Genomic DNA, 18,641 nt, shown 5'->3' with positions numbered 1-18,641 from the left:
GGTGTCACCTGATCTCGGGCTTCCAGCCTCCAGAACTGTGAGAAATACATTTCTGTTGTTTATAAGCCACTCAGTCTGTGGTGCTTTGTTATAGCAGCCCAAACAGACTAAGACGCAAGCTAAGTAAGTGCATGTGACTCACCCCCAGTGAGGACATCGGGAGATCTCACAGAAATTTGAAAGACATCTAAAAGGGTTTCCCCAACAGCCTTCCAAAATGAGTACTTTGAGGAGATCAACTCTTACTTGGATGTGTGCATGGTATTTATCTTTAAAAGGTAGTCTCAATTCTGTCGCCACAACTCATCAATGATCCTGTTGGCTACCACTTATAGAGAGCTTGTTATGTGTCAGGCACTGGGCCAAGTGCTTCATGAATTATCTCATTTAATCCTCAGCAGCCCTTTTGGTGTGAGGTTCTACCAGAGATTAGGCTAGCTGCCCAAACCAGAGCTGGGATGCCAAGCCAGGTCTGCGTGACTCCAAAGGCCAGTCTCCTGACTACCACACTACCCGGCCTCTCAGAGCAAAACTAGAAAGTCAGAGGAACTCATCACTCCTGTCTCTGCTTGGCAGTTTTCCCACTTGCAGCTCAGGAGACCTTTGAATCCTTCCCTGCTCTTTGGTGGTGCAGAGCCGACCCAGCCCTCCATGCCCACATTACTGAATGGGGGCTCATCCCCATCCTTGGCTTCAAGGGAAAAAAGAAAAGCAAAAATGGATGGGAAATCCTGGGCCAACCCAGAGCATCAGCAGACATCAGCAGTGAAGAAACAGAAAGCACTGAAGGAGTCAGAGCAGAAAGGAACTCCCTGGGGAAGCTATTAACAATTTAGTACGTGGGAATGTGGCTCCCACCTGCCAAAGAGACAGATCTGCCTGAGGGAAAATACTGCCACTGACTGACTGCCTCAGAGGGAGCGGGCAGCTTCCCTGGGCTGCCTTTCAGCCTGGCTCCATCTGCAAGCCTGGCAAGAGGGAGGACCTTCAAGATAACCATAAAATAATAACTACTTGCATTTGCAAAGTACTTTGACTTCCTGAACACTTCCAGATTGATGACTTCATCTTATTTTGATACCATCTGATACATGGAGAGGTCAGATTTCATAATCTTCACTTTATAGCTAGGAAGCCAGACATCTAGAGAGCCTGGGTAAGATGCCCAAGGAAACAGCCAATCACTGAAAGAAAGAAGCTTGGTGCCATCCATCTAGTCCCAAGCTAGAAACCTGAGAGTCACTCGTGACATCTCCCTTTCCTCCCAACTCCCCACCTCCAAGCCATCTCCAAGTCCTGTCTTCTCCCTAGATTACCCATGTATCCTGCCATTGTTCTTCATTCTTATTACCATCCTTCTAGCCAGACACACCATCATTCCTGCAGAAACTACTGACATGGCCTCCCTGGATCCAGGCCTGCTGCCTTCAAACAGAAACGTGGCTGCAGGATGCTCCGTGCATTCACCTCTCTACCTCGCTAGCCTCTTGTTGCACCACCTTTCCCTTTGTTGGGCAGAAAAGTCAGTTCAGAGACACAGGGAAGTCAGATAGAGTGAGGCACGAAGCCAAAGTTAGGAAGGCAAAGTGAACTTTATTCCACCCAGTACAGCAGAGCGGGCCTACCTAAGGTTAGATGGACACATGCAGTTTACTCTGAGGCTTCTTTTATGGGGTTTTTGGCAGGGCAGAGAAGTCCTTGATGGACAGATTTTGGCCTTGGAGGCCTGGTCTAATTGGTAAAAAGATGACATGGGTTATACTCTAACGATTTCTGTGTCTGTCTTCTGATGTTTGGTTTTTGTTCTTATCTGGGGTGTGTCTGTGCTTGGAGACTTCTCATCTGGGTTGGGGCATGTTGTTTTTTTGCCTAGGGAGTGTTTGGACATTCTAAGTAACTCCTGGTCCTTGAAACTTCAACTAATTAACTCTGTGAGTCTTTTCTGGCCCTCTGGTTTTACCTGGTTAACTCTTTGAGTCCCTTTTAGCAGGCTTTATTGGCTTTATTCTCCCTCCACCGCTTATGTCTACCTTTCTGCCTAACGCCTTCACACACTATGTTCCAGCCAAAGTAAGTTGCTTGTGTCCTCCAAATAATCTGCTTCTCTCCCCTCCAGGTTCATCTAAGTGGTTAAAAGAGGGATTCTGGTTTCAGGTTGAAGCCAGATCAGCCACTTACTAGTTGCATGACCTTGGCAAGTTACTTAACTTCTATACGTTTCATGAAATGGGGACCACAGAAGTTCCTGCTTTTCAGCAGCTGGCACGTAGGTGTTACTCCATATGATGGTTCCTCTGCCTGGATCCCTCTACGGCAGGTGCCCCAGCCCCTTCGTCACCTAACCCACACCTACACCTCCATCTTGTCTCAGCTGAGATGTTGCCTGCGAATCCTGATTAGGTTATTTCATGCACTATCTGTTCCCTTGGGGCGCATGTTCCTCCTGGAAAGATAGTCAGGTTTCAGGTCCTAGAAGACCATCCTACCCAGATGTTGGTGGGGAGGCCCGGGTCTGTCAGGAGGAAGAGGGAGGGTGGCCAAGACAGGAGAAAGCTGGTCTCCCTGAGAATGGGAGGACTTGGAAGCTGTAGGTTCTTTGAGTGAAGACTTCAACGGGTAGTAAGAGCCTGGAAAATTTCTGCAACAAGTTAAGAGACAGTTCAGTAAAGGGGTCAGAGATAAAGTCTCCCACTTTCAAACAGACCCCTGGGGCTTAGAAAAAAGCACCTCAGAGGGGACCTTGATGGATCAAATGCCAAAGGCCTTCACCCCATGTTTCCTGGATCATGCAAACCTCAAGGGAGGAGAACGATTAGACCATGCCCCTGCCCCTGCCCTCTAATGACTGGCCCTGGATTTTCCTACAACCCTGATGGTGGAGGAAGGCAAGGGCAGAACTCATTTTATTTTTTTATTTTTCAATTGTGTTTGCATCTGAGGTTCTTGGAGGAAATGCACATACCTGTTAAAGGAAGCATCATGAGGCCCAGACCAGGCACCATCCGTCTGGATGACAATCACCCACTTCAGAGGAGGGAAGGTGATACCAAAAAATGTAAGCTGCCAAATCTCCCTCCCCCTCCTGCCTGGGTTCAGCTACCCGCCCAACCATATCCTCTCCTTGTTCTCTGCCGCTATACTCTGGTCGGGGAAGGGGTGTTCCCTTGATTTGGGGAAAGGAGCCCTTCCCTGTCTCAGGGGACGAGTTGGCCTAAATAAATCATGGTAATCTGTGGTAGATTGTGAAATGGCCACAATTCTTCATCCCTCTCTGTACCTTCTGCAATGTGACTTTACAGCTCTTCCCATCAAGCAGAGGAGTCTATTTCCTCACCCCTTGTATCTCAACAGCCTTGAGACTTGCTTTGCCCACAAGAATAGAATGGAAATGACAGTGGGCCAGTTCAGAGTCCAGGCCTCAAGAGGCCTTGCAGTCTTCTGCCTCATCTCTTGGAACCCTCTTGTTGCCATGGAAACAGCTTGGGCTAGCCTGTCACCCCATCACCCCAGTTGACAACCAACCAACACTAGATACAGGAGTAAGTGAGGCCATCCTAGACCAGACAACCCCAGCCGACCCAACAGCTAACCACAGGCACACCAGTAAGCCCAGCCAAGAGCAACCTCAGATCACAGAACTACCCTTCACGCATAGACAACTGACGGGTAATAAATGGCTGTTGTTTCAAGCCACTAGGTTTTGGGATGATTTGTTAAGCAGGAGCCATCGCAGTATATACTTCCCTACATCATTCTACATCCTAGGGGTGGATATGTAAGCAAAGAGATGTAAAAAGAAATCTGCCAACAGGCTTTTTTCCAAGGATTAAAAGCAAAGCCCATCAGAAGAAAAAGGCCAAACCCCTTGGGATGCTGTTATGATGCCTGGAACTGTAACGGCTCTCCTGCAATCATGAAGCAATAAAGATAAGAATGAAAAGGCAATATTGTGAGGTTGTCAGTAGAAAGACAGAATAAGCCTGGGTCTTTGGTGATGTTGACCTGCAAGTATGCCAGCTCTGCACTGTCTGCTTCAAGACCTTTTGTTTAAGCCACTCCTCAGCATACTTTTTTATTACTGTGACTTAAAGCATTCTTAAAGGATGCAGCAGTGTGTGGGTAACATCCCAAGAGGAGTGACACAGAAATAAGTGGACATGGTTTACTGCCATGAATACATCTTTGTTTTGAGACTGGGAGGAATTCTATGATTAAAAGTTTGGACTCACTGTGAATACTAGGTCTGCCACATGCTAGTTGTGAATTTGGATAAGTTTATCAACTTCACCACACCTCAACTTCCTAATCTATTAAGAGGAAATGATAATAATACATATTTCATAGGATTGTGAAGGAGATGAATGAGGTAATGCAAATAGAGAGAGAGCTTGCTGCAGTGCCTGACACCTTGGAAACATTCAATAAAATCGTGTCTTAGCTCATACTATTATTACAATAAGCATGTCCAATATTAATATCAATAGCCAGATTTGTATCAGCCTTCATGTTAAGACAAGATCTTGCAAGGCAAAGTGATCACTTTTAGAAGAATCCATCCCTGGGATTGAGCCAGTGATGGGTATGTGTACTGAAGAGTGTGCTGGGTCCTGTTAGAGTTAATTTGCAAGCTTCAAATGCCAGGATTTGTATGTTTAGAGTTGCGGGGAGATGAGAGGGGAAGTTAGTAGGGACTTGAAAGATGAGTAAGCAGGGAAGGGACAGTTCTGGGATGAGATGAGAGTGTGGGACAGGCCGGGCTCCCCAGCCCAGTGCCAGCTAGAGCTGCATGAACAGAGGCCTAGGAGTTACAGACAGAAGGCGAGAGACCTCTGAGGCTGGGCGCCAGCAGCCCAGGCAATCAGGTGTGACCCAGTGTCTCCCCTGCCTGCCTCCTGGAGGTGGTGAGAGAGCCACAGGATAGGGGAAGTGCACATGCTCTGTCTGCCTCCTGGTTTTCTCTTGAGCTGCCATTTTCTATAGACAAAAATCAGTTCTTCCCTTTCCTTTCTTGACTTCGTCTTCCCTGCTCATTGCCTTCAGCTTCCTACCCGCCCCCACCCCAGCCTCCTGTCCCCCCACTCCCCCTACTGGAATCCCTAGTGCCTCCCACTCTCTCTCCTTCTCCATCCTCAGCAATTACTCTCTGGAGCATCTGAGCTGCCCATCTCTCATCTCCACACTGACACTGAGGGTATTAAAAATTGCTTTCAGTGGACCGAGTTAGATGAGTAGTCCCTGCTGGTGAGTATCTAGTCTCCTTCTTCTGCAGTATCCTTCTCCCCAAGCCCATTCCCATCCTTTCCCCCGACAAAACCTGGGCAGGACCCCTGCACTTTGGGGAGCCAGTCAGACTGAGTGCCAACAGCCCCAGCCTTCAAGGTAGTCCCGCCTTCAGAGGTGTCTCTCCCAAGGGCCCTGCAGCTCCTGGTGCTGGCCGGCTGGCTGGGTGCTGGGGCCATCCTGATAGCAAAGCAGGGTGGTGCGGTGAAATAAACGCAGCTTTCGGAGCCCTGAGATTAGCATTTTCACCAGCTGCGCAGAATTGCAGGCCTGGAAAAAGGCTTAGGCACCACCTGGTCCAACCCTCCTTTAGTTTACAGAAAAAGATGCTAAGGTCCAGAGTGGTAAAGGGATTGAGCATAGCAAGTAAGTAGCAGAGTCAAGACCAGAGCCTACATCTCCTGAATCCTATAACAATGCACTTTCCCCCCTGTTGGGCAGGGCCACCTCGGGCCCTGCATCTCTTCACATACCAGGTACGAAGCACTTCATATATAGGATTTGACTTTATCATTCACATAACTCTTTAAGGGAAGGAGTGTCATGATTCCCAGCTTACAGATGAGGAATCCAGGGTTCAGAGCAGTTCAGGAGCTTGTCAAGTGTCATGCAGGGGCTGGACTGGAACCCAGCTGTCTCTGATTTCAGAGACCCTTCTGGGCAAGGCACAAAACCTCTTTGTGAAACACTAAGCACCCTGGGCCACAGTTTCCTCACCTTTGAAATGGAGAAATTGGACTCCGTGACTCCAAGAACCACCTGCAAAGGCACTAACAGGAATTTTTTTTTTAATAATTTTTGTGTGTATTTCTTTTTTTTCTTTTTTTTTTTTTTGGTATCATTAATCTACAATTACATGAAGGACATTATGTTTACTAGGCTCCCCCCTTCACCAAGTCCCCCACATACCCCTTCACAGTCACTGTCCATCAGCATAGTGAGATGCTGTAGAATCACTACTTGTCTTCTCTGTGTTGCACAGCCCTCCCGGTGCCCACCCCCCACACTATACATGTTAATCCTAATGCCCCCTTTATTTTTCCCCACCCTTATCCCTCCCTTCCCACCCATCCTCCCCAGTCCCTTTCCCTTTGGTATCTGCTAGTCCATTCTTGGATTCTGTGATTCTGCTGCTGTTTTGTTCCTTCAGTTTTCCTTTGTTCTTATACTCCACATATGAGTGAAATCATTTGGTACTTGTCTTTCTCCGCCTGGCTTATTTCACTGAGCATAATACCCTCTAGCTCCATCCATGTTGTTGCAAATGGTAGGATCTGTTTTTTTCTTATGGCTGAATAATATTCCATTGTGTATATGTACCACATCTTCTTTATCCATTTGTCTACTGATGGACATTTAGGTTCCTTCCATATCTCGGCTATCACTAACAGGAATTTTGCAGTGAGGCTAGCCATTTGCTCGTTCCCACATTAGAGGGAGAATTTCTCTGTTTTCCCCATTTGTTTCAAAACAGCTCACCCCCAGGTTTACACAGCATGGAGCCTGGGGAAGGCGCCCTGGCAACCATGGTGGCTCCTGAGAGCCAAATTTGCCAGACTGGGCCAGACTCACAAACTGAGTGACCTGAGGCCTGTCACCCCTGAGAGGTTGGGGCAGAACTAGGGCTGGCCTGGAGGACATTAATCAGACCATAGAGGGCCTGGGGCAGAGGGGGTCGGCGGAGAGAGGTTGAGCAGCCTGCACTTTGCTCCTGAGATCCTGGCATGGCGGAGAGAAGATGGGTCTGAAGCCTGAAAATATGGCTCTGTGGTCATATCTGTGATGTAAATTTGAGGACCGTGGCCAAATCACTTACTCTCTCTGAGTCTCCAGGGGTTTTTTTTCCCCCTTGCCTAGTATGTTTAATTGCACACATGAGGATAAAATGAGAGTTCCTGTGGCCAGGATTCTCACCTGGCTGTGGTTGACTAGCTCACTGCACACCTGTGGGCACTACATGGCTGTTGACTCTATAAAAAGAGCTCCGCCCAGTGCTCTGGGCACGACACGGTGGCAGGGCTGCAAGGCTGCAGGAGAGCAGAGCAGAGGCTGGAGTGGTGGCAGCGCCGAGGACAGAGGCCCAGAGGACGGCTGTGCGGGACAACTGTACAGAGAGGCCCAGAGAACGGCTGTGCGTACACAGGGACCCAGAGGCAGAGACCGGCTTGCTGCACACAGACTCACTCTGAGTGAATGGGATTCTAGTGACTGACCTGCCACCTGGGAATAAAGTTGGGTATAACCATTTCACCCCGAGAACATGGTGTCATTTTCTTTGGTCACATTGAATCCATAGCGAACTTAGCAGGGGCTGAAACCCATTGGCAAGACAACACAATAAATAGCAGCTGCTGTTAGTATTGCTAATATCCAAATTTTGAAAAGTTGGATGCCCAACAGATAATGAACTTGAAAATGCTTTACATACTGCAGCACCACACAAGTGCAAGAGATTATTATTATTACCCAATAAGAATACTCACAATCCCATCTGTGTAGAACCCCTTATTTGCATATAATAGTTCCACCAAGCACTTACTATCCAAAAGACTATTTTTGGGAGAAGTACAAAGATGAATCATACATGATGCTTTACAGTCTAGAAGGTGACATGTAAGATGTAAGGGAGAAGGTGGTAAATGTTATGAGAGAGGGTCAGATGAAGCTGCTAGGAGCTGAAAGTCACAGACCATAGACTGATTTGTGGAAGGCTTCCTAGGGACCAAGTGGGCAAGCCACATTCTCTCTCTACCACTGCTGTCCCCTGGATTGCAGACCCCTCTGTGAACACACGAATCTCCTGTGTTACAGTTATTTGTCAGCATTGTCTCTATCAATTAGGACTGTGTGGTTGCAAGCAACAGAAACTTATGCAGATAAGGGAATGGGGGTGTGTAAGGATACATGGTCAGCGATGTAGACTGGCTCTGGGAAGTCCCTGGTACCAAGAATAGAATCTAGGAGATTCACTCTTTGTTTCTTATCTCTCTTCCATTCTTCTCCTGCTGCTGCTCCAGCCACAGTGACAGGTCTGACCACCCCAGAGCTCCTAAAATCTCAGGTTTAACACTCAGCCTCGCACAAAGCAGATAGGGTGACCAACTATCCCAGTTTTCCCAGGACTGAGAGGTTTCCATGGTAAAATTAGGAGAGTCCTGGGAAAACTGGGATGGTTGGTCACCCTAACAATAGTTGCTTAAGACATGTCACTGAAATAATAAGAGTTCTAGTGCCAGCGGCAAACAGGGGTAGTGTTTGAATCCCTGTTCAACAGTCCTGGGAGAAGGAAACCTGACTGGTCCTATTTGAGTCAGTCCCCCATCCCCACACACCCAGTCCTATCAGCCGAGGCTACAGGATCAGCTCGCAGGATGGACACGGCTGCCAGGTCACAGCCCTGGATGGTGAAAGAGGTCCTAGAGAAAGCAAGGGGTGATTCATGGTCCAGGAAGAGCTCCCAAAAGGTGTCAGCTGCAATTTTTGCTTTCCCCCCAAAATAATGACTTTCTTAGGGAAAAGGACCAGGCCCTAATTATCTTTAGATCCCCAGAGGCAGCAGACGCCTGAGACAAAGTATGCAACACAAGTTTTTCTGTTCTTCTAACTCATCAAACTTGTTCAGCCCTATCCTTGGTACTTGCCTAGAATATTCTTTCCCCCAGTCCTCAAGGCTGGGGTCTCCTCAAACAGCAGCCCTGAGCTCCAATCTAAATGATGTCCCTCCCTGGCCCTGGCACTCTCTTTGACATCAGCCTGATGCACCCTGCTGTTACTTCCTGGTCTTCTTCCCAGAGTTTATCACTGCCTGAACTTATCTGGTTCATTTACTGGCTGGCTTGAGTTGTGTCTGTTTTCCCAATACCGGAACATGAGTGAGATCCGGAAGGGCACGCCCCTTATCTCTCTTGCTCATCACTGCATCCGCAGTGGGTAGATAGTAACTACCTCCCCCCTTGTACATGCCTAAGAAATATTTGTTGTATGAATAAATAAATGGATGAAATGTAGAGGGCGGAGGGGTAACCCCAGTGTGGTTACAGGTGAAACAGGAGGAGAGAATTAACTGCAGGGTCTATGCAGGGGAACAAGAAGTAGCTTAGTTTGGCTGGTGAGCAAAGAGCACAAAAGGAAGCGGGCAACTGTTAGGGAGCAGGTTAGTGGGTTAGGGCCAGATCTCCACACCAGAGTGTCTAGGCCTTGGCCTCTTCATGCCTGAAGTAACAGGTTTCAAGTGAGACTTTCCTTTTTGTGAAAGAGTAAATTTGTAGTTGATTCAGGTCACATAGGTAATGAAAATTCCTATCAAAAGACCTACTTTGCAATAATGCCAGACAGGAGTGTTTCATAATGATGCCAGACATGAATGTAGCCCTCTGTGGAATGTCAAAAGCTTGCAGGAGAATGTCTTTTGTGCTTTGACAGCCACAGGAAACACAGAGGAACAATCTGGGGACCGCACAAGGCTGGCTCTGGTCACTGTTCCAAGAAGCCTTGCGGTGAATAGAAAGAACAGCTGCCTACACCAAGTTCAGAAGACCTGGGCCTTCTTTTTGAAGGCCCCGTGTGTGAGCAGGCAAGACTCTCACCCTCTAGATCATTCATTCACTCACTCATACTTAGGACTGAATGGTTATCATGTGCATATTATGATGGTAAGTTTTATGTGTCAACTGGGCTGGGCCACAGGGCAAAGAGATTTGGTCAAACATTATTCTGGATGTTTCTGTGAAGGTGTTTTTAGATAAGTCCAACATTTAAATCAGTGGACCTTGGGTAAAGCAGATTGCCCTCCATAATGCGGATGGCCTCACCCAATCAGTTAAAGGCCTGAATAGAACAAAAGACAGCCTTCCCCAGAGCAAGAGGGCATTCTGCAGCCAGACAGCCTTCAGACCTGAGCCGCAACATTGGCTCTTGCTTACTAGCCCACTTTGCAGATTTTGGACTTGCCAGCCTCCATAATCACATGAATTAATTCCTTAAAATAAATCTCTGTGTACACATATCCTATTGTCTCTGTTTCTTTGGAGAACGCTGCCTGACACAGCCTACTGTCCGATTAAGTCCGAAGACAGAGCAGTGAGAATAAGGGCAGTCTGTGGCCTCACTGAGTTTACCCTTGAGCAGGAGGAGGAAACAAGAAACAAGCACAATAACACACTAATTAGAGATGTCTGCAAGTGTGCAGGGCCCCCAGGGCCCAGCTCTGACTGGCCTGGAGGCCTACGCAAGTGAAGAGCTGAGCCAAGTGGCTTTCAGGCAAGGACCAAGCCTTTCATTTCAGTTTCCTCTTCTGTAAAATGTAGAAAAGAATACTGGCTCTGTTGTCATAGACAATGTGTAAAATGAGCTCATTTTGTTTAAAAAAAAAGATGGCTGTGTCTAGCAGGATGGAAGTAACTGTTGCCTTAACAGATGGCAGCAGGCTCCTTAGGGAGAGAATTGTCTCTTTAAGATAACGCATTGGTAAAGCGCTTGAGGTGGAAGCGAGCAGGCACCCAAGGGCATTGGCTCCCACACCAGCCTCTAAGACAGATGCATTAGCGACGTAAGAATCAGGGAGGGGCCCTCAGGGAAGAGAGGAAGGCAGGGAGCACCCTGACAGGTGACCCAAAGACTTTCATCTTTTTCCAAACCAAAGATTTCACAGATTTATTAGTGAATCAACCTATGAGTGCAGAAGCATCCAAAGAGAAACCATTTCCCCAGTAAAACACATCCAACTGTTCAGACCGTAGTGATGTGTGATATTCACAGAGTGATAGGGTAAGAGCAAAGACCCTGATACAGCATAAATATGTGTGTCATCTCACGCACCATTTCTTAGAGGCCCAGCAAGGTCTTCTCCAATGTCTCCTCTTGGAGTTGTACAGGATTTTATTACCATTGTTCATACGAATCCACTGGGAAATGGGACAATTTTGCTTTTGTTTCTTGGCCAGGAATTGCCTGAACCTGAAAGTCTCGTAAGAAAAAGGAACAGAGTCAACCGCACACAATACAATTCTAAAGGAAGGCAGAGAGGCCCAAGGACTTTTCTTTACAGAATCTCAACATTCAAATGAAAATGGTTGGTATTCCTGTGACATAACTCCCTCTGTCCCTCCTGCCTTAGAAATGTTTGCAGTACACACATGGCTTCTTGTGAATGGGGATTTTTCTGGAACTGTAAGAAAAATTTCACATCTTTAAATTCCAGATCTGTTACCACCAGACCATGTTGCCCCAAGGGTCACACACCAGAACAGCCAGAAGGATGTGGAACAGAGACTAAGAATTAGGTGGAGTTAGAAAGTAGGACTCAGAAGTGACTGTGCCCACTTAGGTCCCCTTATGTTTGAGGAGGGAATTTTAATTTCCACTGGGCACAGGATGAAGTGTTCAAGCCCATTTTATCTCAATCGTAAAACCTCAGATGATTTCTGGGTGACCTGGACATGAATGCATAAGAAAACATAGTGTGGAAATCTTGCCACCAAAATGCTAACGGAGCTATTTCTGGATGATGGAATGATGTGATTTTATTTACTTTACATATGTACATATATATTTTTTATGAAACTGTCTAAACATTTTACAGCAAGCAGAAAAAAAATCCAACAAAGCTATTTTATTTTTCTAGAAATAAATCTCCTCCTGCTGCCAATCCTGCCCAAGTGGCTGAGACAGCATGTGTGTCCTCACCAGGGGGGCGCACAGCGTGAGGCTGGGTCTCCTTCCTCCACTGCACTTGGACACATGACCCATCTTGCTCCTCAAGCTTCTATGAACATGAAGGGAGCTCCCAAGAAGACTTGCAAACTGCCCGTCTCTCCCTTCCCTCTTTCCACTGGGAGAGTAAGAGGAGCCCAGTTGTCCTGCTCTTCTCCCCAGAGAGCTCACTCCTGGCCTTTGGCCTGTTGGACCCAGAGATGTCTCATGCTCGCCCTCAAGGCCAGGCAGGTTACCCAGGTGGAGGTTTGTCTTGCCAGTGGGTTTCAGCCCCGGGTAAGTTCACTGTGGGTTCAGTGAAACTGAGAAATGACAATGGCACATTGTTGGCCTAAAAGGGTTTATTACCCAGCTTTATTCTCCTGGCGTAGAACCACATCTGCATCCAGCAGTCTGCAGGTCCGTAATCCTCCTCCTTCTCTACCTCCCCCCAGAGCACTGGGCAGACCTCTTCATATAGTGACTCAGTCAATAATAGCTTATTGCCTACGGTGTGGAAGCAGTAGCCTAGCAGCGGGCTACATCATCAAGTAGTATAGGTCCCGGTGAGGATCCTGGTCATAGGAACTTCCGTTTTCCCCACAGTGGGAAAGCATAGAAACAGTGGGAAAGTGCAGCTCCAGACTAGGTTCCCTCCCAGCTCCAGACTGGGTTCCACCAAAGGCCTCATCTCTCTGTAGCCTCCAGCACCCTCTTGAAGCCCCCCAGCCCTTGCTGGCCACAGGCCCTGATATCAGAGAGAGCTGCAGGCCTACCTCCCACCTCCCTCCTGGAGACCCCACCCTGTCCCTGGCAGCAGGGCCTCGCCCAGGTTACGGAAGACTCTCCCTCACCTGCTTCCATAGGGCCAGCCTCCTCCTTAGAGGGTGGTCCAGGTAAAATGTGGTTGCAAAGGGCATTTGGGGAGGACAGGTTTGAAAAGAAAATTAAGGCAAGAAGAACCTTAAATGCAAGAGTACATTTAGTAAATGGTCCAAGTGAGAGAAATTATCCAATGGTGCTAGCTAGCAATTTAACCTGAGAGTCCCCCATTTTCCAATCTTCCTGGCTTCCTCTTTCCTCCAATGCCAGAACCAGTTTCTTTTCCCCTTCTGAGAGACTACAGGGAAGCCAATCTTCTGGCCAATGTTTCTGAGGCTTCTTGGAGAGAGGTACTTAATAATAATAATAATAATAATAATGACATTAATAATAATGTCCTGTGTTTATCAGGCCCAACCATATGAATTTCTCTCTTCACCATATTTGAACACAGAACAGCAATTTCATATGGCTGAGCTGGCCTATTTGGCATGCATTATACTCAGTTGTATATATACAGTATCTCATTTAATCCCCGTGACAGCCCTATGAGGAAGAGACCATTATGCTCATTTAACAGAGTAAAATTGAGACTCAGGGAAGTTAATTAACTTGCTCAAGGTCATATAGTTTGTAAGGTAGAACCAAAACAAAATTGCCTGAATCCCAAACTCACAGCTTGACCACAGTCATATGTGTTGTTTCCACATAATCTGAACAGCTGCTCTGGTTTCTTCTGGATCTTTCCGAGCTGTCTTGTAATCATTTTTTCCAGCTGCCACCATGCTCCCAATCGCCTTCACCCAAAGACAAGGCCTTTTCTTCAATCCCCAAGCAGTACTAGCCCCAGGCTAATTCAGGCCTGCAACCAGCCTGGGTAAACTCAAGAGGAAATTGCAATTCAGTAAACAAAAACTTGAAACTGATGTCCTCCCAGAAAACTCAAATATGATATCTTAAGGCCCCTCAGCCTCCCTGCCACATTAGTGGGGCCTTCCCAGCCCAGAAAACAGTCTTCTGTCCCTGCCCTTTCTTCTCTGTACCCAAACTGTGCCCACATCCGTTTCCTGGGTCCTGCAGGGAAGGAAAGCAAGAACAGCGTTTAGAACCAAACAACAAAAACAACCTAACGACCTCCATCCTTTAGCTCACTGTGCAAAGTGGCTAGTTAGCCCTCTGGTCTCAGTTTCTCCCTCCATATTCATTCTGAATCTTGCTTTGCATAACCAAAAGGCCAACGGGGCATGTCATCCCAAAAAGTCAGTCTTCCACCAAGGTCTGGCTTAGGACAGGAAATGCTTCTTCCAGGAAGCTTTGGTTTTTTGTTTTTGTTTTTCCATTAAATATACATAATACAAAATTTGCTATTCCAAGCAGCTTTTAAAAATAGCATTTATTCTCTTCCCTGCTACATTATGAATAAAATAGGCAAATGAAGTCTGAGGAGAATATGGATGGTAGGGGACAGGGAAGGGGCATGTTTCACCAGGTAAGTGGCCCCAGGTATCCAGCAGGTGGCATGTACTTCTCCCTGGTGCCCCATGAGTCACTCCTCTGCCTGCCTGGTGACCTCAGTACTAGTGGGGACCAGTGTTGAGCCTGCAGAGTTGGGTTGAAGTCCTGCTGTAGAGACTTGAAATACTAGTTAAATTAACTATGTGCTACATGTCCAATCCGTAAGGAGCCACTGAAGGTTCTTTAACATGATCAGAGCCACACTCTGTTAATATATCAAGTATGAGGGTCAAGAGTAACAGGGGAAGGTTCCCAGGGTGGGGAGATCTGTTAAGAGATGGAGATGGAGCAGGTGGGTCCAGGTTCTACGATACAGAGTAAGGAGATAGAACTGAAACCCGAATATAACTTAGGATGCTCAAAGGACTATACTCCTTGGTGAAAGAGGAGATGAGGAGAAATCTCTCCTCCAGCACAGGGAAACAAGGAAACTTGTTTGTCTCAGCCTGGGTTTGACCTAACAATACCCACATGATCTTAGACTCACATGCTGAAGAATTAACATGTGTCCTGGACCCATAAGCCTGCTCCCGAGAAACTGTTCAGCCCAGTCCTGGATAGCCTGGGGGTGGTGCTTGAATTCTCCTGAGAGGCCAAGGGCTCTCCACAGGAACTTCCAAGGAGCAAAAGCCTGGCTCAAAGGGCTCTGCGCTCAGCACTCTCCCGAGGTTGCGAACCCTTGGCTCCTGACCTGCAGCCTCAACCCCAGGGCACAGAGCCTCCTCATGCAGAGCCCTGGACTGGGTTCTGGAGGAAGAGCCATGGACAAAACAATCAGCTTCTGTCCAGTCTCACTGGAAGACACACCAAAGGAGGAAGTGTAAGTCACTGTGCAGGTCCACGGAAATGTGTGCAAATCCCAAGGTTATGAAATGAACCAACAAGGGGCTCAGAGGGGGCCGGCTTCTGGGCAGAGACCTGCCTACACCAGGGCTGGAGAGACAGCGGAGGTGGAGGGCAGAGGAGTTGGGAGTTTACCTGTTGGCTCTCCTCCTCCTGGCTGTGTCCTTGGCAAGCCCCTGCCCTTCCCCAAGCCTCTGCTTCCCCATCAAGGGTCTTCAGACACAGATTCTGTCAGGCTGCGGAAAGAAGGGAGGGGAAAGTTCCAGTGGGAACACTCAGCTCTGAGGCAGGAGCAGCTTGGAAGGGACAGGCCGCCAGCAGCAGCTGAGGGCAGCGACGGGCGGGGGCAGGGAGTGGGAAGCCTGCCCCCAAGGCTTTGTTCTCCCCTGCCTGAAACTCTCCTCGCCCACTCCGCCCCTAGCCCTGTACAAACCCACTCAGCCCAGCACACTCCTGAAGTTGCTCTCCCCATGCTTCCCAGTTTCCCAGTGACCCAGGCCCACAAGCCCCTCTTGGCCCTCGTTCTCCTCAGTCCCTCAAGGAGCCGGTGGCAGACGCTGTTGCTCACTGTCAGCTGGCCTAGGTCCAGACTGTTTTTGCTCCCCACAGTCCTCTCATACCAGGTTGTTCTTCCTAAAGTGCAAATAGAAAATGCTAGAAAGCCTCCAATGGGTCCTTCTGCCCACTGGCTTAAGTACAGACTCACCTCGCAGACATGCAAGGCTGTGTGCAGTACACATCCACCTGCCTTCCCAGCTTCCTCCCTCACTGCTCCTTTGTACAAACTGTGTACCCCAAGTACACCCTCGCCATTCTTGCCCACCTCCCTGCCTTTGTTATGCAGTTACTCCCTCCTGGAACCTCCCTTCCCCTCTTGTCAGATGACTTCCCATCATCCATGTCCATGCTACTGCTTCCTCGGAAACCTGTCTTGATCATTCCCAAGTGTAACTGCAATAGTGAAGCTGCTGAAACAAAGACACCCTAAAATACATGGGTTTACATAAGCCTCCCTTGATTCCTATTTTCTGTTCTCCAGTTTTCCTTTTGATTCTCTGAGATATATGATAACCTCCCATACTCCAGACCATCCAGAATTGGTTTCTGTTGCTTGCAATCAATAACTATGACTGATCCCCCTGCCTCCCTGAGATTGTATCAAGTGAGATGCTGTGTGCACAGGTGCTCTGAACAGGGAAGCCCAGCAGAAATGTGATGTATCATTTCACTCTGTATCCCCCAGCCATCGCCTCCAACCACCCAGCCACCTCTGAAGAAGAGAACCAGGGAAACAGCTGGCAATCACACTAGCCAATGGGAATGAAGGGCCGGGAGAGCTAGCAATGAGGCCCCAAAATAGAACACTCTTGTTGCTCTTGATCATTACCTCCCTGACTATGACTTTTGCAATTATATAACCCCAAGCTTTTCTTTCTTTTTTGCATTGTAAACTGATAGCAAATCTCCAAGACCACTTACTGATGATTCCTGACTTCATTAAGGGACGTTTAAATGCTTTTAGATCTTCTGTTAATGAGCCACCAAGAGAGAGAAAGTGGCCATGTGCCCCCTGCAGTTTCTCCTCCAGGCCACAGGCCTTTCTTGTCCATTTAGCTCCAAGAAATCACAACCCTTCTCTAAACTCCTCTGGTGAATTTTTTTTCAAGTATCATTTACATACATTTAAGCACACAAATCTTAAGTGTACTTTGGATGAATTTTTGCATATTTTACATATACCCGGGGGTCTACTACCCAGATGAAAACAGAGAACATTTCCAGAAGGCCCCCCCTGCCTCCTTCCAGTCAATACCCCAGTGGGAACCACTCTTCTGACTTCTATCACCATAAATAGAAGTTTTGGCAGTTCTAGAACTTCATAAAAATGGAATCAGTTCATATGTACTCTTTGTTTCTAGCTTATTTTATTCAACAAGATTTTTAGTTTCCTGGCTTTTTAGAAAAAATAACCTCTATCACTTTGCACATGAAAGTTTCCTTACTTATGTACATGATTCTCTCTTCTACTAGAGTTGGGAGTAGGGTGTCCCGCACAGGACCCTCCACAAATTAGATGCTCAATAAGGAGTTCCCAAATAAATTCACCAATGAAGATCAGAACTGTGGACCCAACTTCTCACATGAAACCATGCACATCTGTTGGCCATTTACTGTGTACCAGGCTCTGGGCTGAGTCCTACATACACAGTAGCTTCACTTAAGTCTCATGACAACTCTGGACACCAGTGTGACTTTGTCTCCATTGTCCACACGAGGAAACTGAGAGATGTTACATTACTTCCCCCCAAGGTCAGCTTACTAAGAAGTGACAGAGCCGGGAGTCAGAACCTGCTCTGTTCTGCCCCAGAATCCAGACTATTAACATTAACCTGCACTGCCTCATGGTTGGGAAAGAAGCTAACACATACTGGTCAGCATGTACCTGTGACAGCACATGAACTCCTCCCATCAGCCCAGCAATACACATATTATCATGCTGGTCTTCACAGGTAGGAAGGCTAAGGATCAGAAGAGTTGAATGGCAACAGCAAGTGGCCAAAACTGGAAACTAGAATCCCTCTCAACGTGAAGCCTGGGTTCTCTGACATCCATGAGCCACCTTTCTGTAGGACAAACTGACTGCATGAAAGGTTTTAGCAGCCAATCTCCATGCAGGCTGGGTGTTTGTTTTCTTGAACCAGGGAGATTGCTAAAGGATCAATGGTCTCCTTTACAGCACAGCATTGGAGCGTAGTAGACTTGATGATGCAAGGCTGTGAGTAGGGCAGCTGTGTCTGTAGCAGCATTTAAGATGTCATCCTCAAATAATCTAAAAAGGCAGATCCAAATAAAAAGGATTGTCAAGCAGTATGTCTTGGGTTCATGGTATGAGCCAGGCATAGTGCCTGGCACTGGGGAACACAGCAGACCTGGTTCTGAGTCTTAGGAGCTTCTGGCTCAGCAAGAGAGACAGACATGAGTAACGAAGGGCCAGTTCAGAACCATGGAAATCTGTCACAGAGGCTCCCACCTCAGCCAAGAGGTCCAAGAAAGCTTCAGAGAGGAAATGGCATTTAATTTAGAGCTGTATGTTGGCTTTGTAGTTAAGGGGAGTAGAGTGTGCATGTTGAAGGAGGGTGTTAGGGCAGGGGGAGCAGTGTGTGAGGGAACCTGAAGCAAGAAGAGAAAACACAGGAGGCTTCCTGAGGGCAGAGACATTCGCCTTGTTCATACCCACCTAGTACCACATCTGGTACAAACAAGGCACTGGTTGCTGAATGAATGAATGAATGTTTAAATGAAATTCCAACTGGCTGAAGTAGAGCACAGCGAAAACCAGCATGAGATGGAGCCTGAGAGGTGGGCATCAGCTAGATCATGCAGGGTCCTGAAGATCATGGTTAAAGAGCTTGAGTTTTATATAAGGGAAATGGGCGGGGGTTAAGAGTTTTAAGACATGTCATGATCTTATTTGCATTTTTTAAAAGTCA

Source organism: Manis javanica, chromosome 4, assembly GCF_040802235.1.
Source record: "Manis javanica isolate MJ-LG chromosome 4, MJ_LKY, whole genome shotgun sequence".
Taxonomy (NCBI): Eukaryota; Metazoa; Chordata; class Mammalia; order Pholidota; family Manidae; genus Manis; species Manis javanica.
The sequence above is the reverse complement of the archived record's forward strand: the minus strand, read 5'-3'. Positions refer to the sequence as shown.